Source organism: Leptonychotes weddellii, chromosome X (assembly GCF_054177405.1).
Source record: "Leptonychotes weddellii isolate Sample4059 chromosome X, ASM5417740v2, whole genome shotgun sequence".
In the NCBI taxonomy this organism is placed as follows: domain Eukaryota; kingdom Metazoa; phylum Chordata; class Mammalia; order Carnivora; family Phocidae; genus Leptonychotes; species Leptonychotes weddellii.
In genome coordinates this window covers 51,104,326-51,107,248 of record NC_138385.1, presented here as the reverse complement: position 1 = coordinate 51,107,248, position 2,923 = coordinate 51,104,326, and the positions used below count along the sequence as shown (strand labels likewise).

Genomic DNA, 2,923 nt, shown 5'->3' with positions numbered 1-2,923 from the left:
ATGGGCAGGAAACCTGAATAGACATTTTTCCAAAGACCCGTGAATGGCCAACAGACCTGAAAAGTTTGTTATGGTACAGACCTATCTGTGAGAACAGCAAAAAGAGGCTTATGATGGAATAATGGTCTTGCTTTACAAGTTTTCCTAGTGTGGATCCTGGGTCCATATGTCTTCATGCTTTTTTAAAAATATATATATATTATTAGTGCTTTAGCAGGAAAGACGGGTTTGAGTTAGACAAGCCTTCTTAGATATGACAACAAAAACACAAACTACAGAAGAAAAAAGTAAATTGGACATCATCAGAACAGAAACTGTGCTTCTAAAAGCACCCATCATGATAGTGAAAAGACAACCCATGGAATAGGAAAAAAAAAATATTTGCAAATCATATATCTGATAAGAAAATTATATCTATAATATTTTAAAAAGTTACAACTCAAGAATAGAAAGATATTAACCCATTTTAAAAATGGGCACAAGATTTAAGTAGACATTTTCTGGAAAATATACAAGTGGCCAACAGGTGCTTGAAAACATGTTCAACATCATTAGTCATTAGGGAAATGCAAATCAAAACCACAATGAGATGCCACTGCACACCCACTAGCATAACTATAATAATTAAAACAAAAACATCACAGATACATTAAAATTATTATTTACCATAATCAAGTGGGATTTATTCCAGGGATACAAGGATGGTTCAATATCTTCTAATCAATGATATACATGATGTCAACAAAATGAAGGATAAAAATCATATGATCATTTTAACAGATACAGAAAAAGCATTTGACAAAATTCAACATCCATTAATGATAAAACCTCTCAATAAAGTGGGTTTAGAGGGAACATATCTCAACATAATAAAGGCCGTATCTGACAAACCCACAGCTAACCTCATACTCAATAGTGAAAAGCTGAAAGCTTTTTAGTCTTAGATCAGGAGCAACACAAAAATATCAATTTTAACCACTTTTATCCAACACAGTAATGAAAGCCCTAGCCACAGCAATCAGACAACAAAAACAAATATATATTTTAAAGATTTTATTTATTTATTTGACAGAGAAACAGCGAGAGAGGGAACACAAGCAGGGAGAGTAGGAGAGGGAGAAGCAGGCTTCCCGTTGAGCAGGGAGCCCAATGTGGGGCTTGATCCTAGGACTCTGGGATCATGACTTGAGCCAAAGGCAGATGCTTAATGACTGAGCCACCCACGTGCCCCTAAAAACAAATATATTAACTAAACAAACAAACAAAAAACAAATAAGATGCAACCAGATTGGTAAGGAAGAAGTAAAACTCACTATTTCCAGATGATATAGCAATATGTATAGAAAACCCTAAAGAATTCACATAAAAACTATTACAATAAATAAATTCAGTAAAGTTTCAGGATACAAAATTAATACACAGAAATCTGTTACATTTCTATGCACTAACAATGAACCATCAGAAAAAGAAATTAAGAAAACAATTCCATTTACAATTGCATCAAAAATAATAAAAAACCTGGGAATAAATTTAACCAAGAATGTAAAAGACCTGTACTCTGAAAACTGTGACACTGATGAAAAATTAAAGATGACACAAATAGCCGCCTCATCACGCCGCCGCTCGCCAATACCAGCACCGCCTCTAGCTGACCAAGCTCCAGCAAAGGAGAAGTGGGGTAAGTAAGGAGGTTTCTGTACCATGGCTCATACAAAGCGGACTTCCCACAAATCGACTGGTAGTAAAGCACCGAGGAAGAAACTGGCTACAAAAGTCACTCGCAAGAGTGCGCCCCTTACTGGAGGGGTGAAGAAACCTCATCGTTACAGGCCTGGTACTGTGGCACTCTGTAAAATTAGATGTTATCAGAAGTCCACTGAACTTTTTGATCCTCAAACTTCCTTTCCAGCGTCTGGTGCAAGAAATTGCTCAGGACTTCAAAACAGATCTGTGCTTCCAGAGTGCAGCTATTGGTGCTTTGCAGGAGGCAAGCGAGGCCTATCTGGTGGGCCTCTTTGAAGACACCAACTTGTGTGCTAGCCATGCCAAACGTGTCACAATTATGCCAAAAGACATCCAGCTAGTGCACCGCATACGTGGAGAACGTGCTTAAGAATCAACTATGATGGAAAACATTTCATTCTTAAAAAAAAAAAAAAAAAAAATTTCTTCTTCCTGTTATTGGTAGTTCTGAACGTTAGATATTTTTTTTCCCATGGGGTCAAAAGGTACCTAAGTATATGATTGCAAGTGGAAAAATAGGGGGCAGAAATCAGGTATTGGCAGTTTTTCCATTTCCATTTGTGTATGAATTTTTAATATAAATGTGGGGACATAAAGCATTAATGCAAGTCAAAATGTTTAAGTGAACACGTTTCAGTAGTTCAGCTTTATAACATTTATAAATAAGCCTGTTAAATTTTTCTGGACAATGCCAGCATTTGGATTTTTTAAAAACAAGTAAATTTCTTATTGATGGCAACTAAACAGTGTTTGTAGCATTTTTATCATACAGTAGATCCATCCATTCGTTATACTTTTCTGAGTTGTCCTACATGCAAGTACATGTTTTTAATGTTGTTTGTCTTCTGTGCTGTTCCTGTAAGTTTGTTATTAAAATACATTAAACTATAAAAAAATTTAAAAAAAATAAAGATGACACAAATAAATGCAAAGATAGTCCATGATCATGGATTGAAAGAATTAATATTGCTAAAATATCCATACTACCCAAAGCAATCTACAGATTCAGTTCAATCTTGATCAAAATACCAATAGCATTTTCCACAAAATTAGAACAAATAATCCTAAAATTTGTATGGAAGCACAAGAGACCCCAAATAACCAAATGAATCTTGGGGAAAAAAAAGAACAAAGCTGGAGGTACCACAACCCCAGATTTCAAAGTATATTACAAAGCTGT

General features: G+C 35.2%; 1 pseudogene; it reads left to right on the top strand.

The window, feature by feature from the left end:
• The first annotated feature begins 1,471 nt into the window (after positions 1-1,471).
• Positions 1,472-2,691, top strand: LOC102729679 (histone H3.3C-like; annotated as a pseudogene).
• The last annotated feature ends 232 nt before the right edge of the window (positions 2,692-2,923 follow it).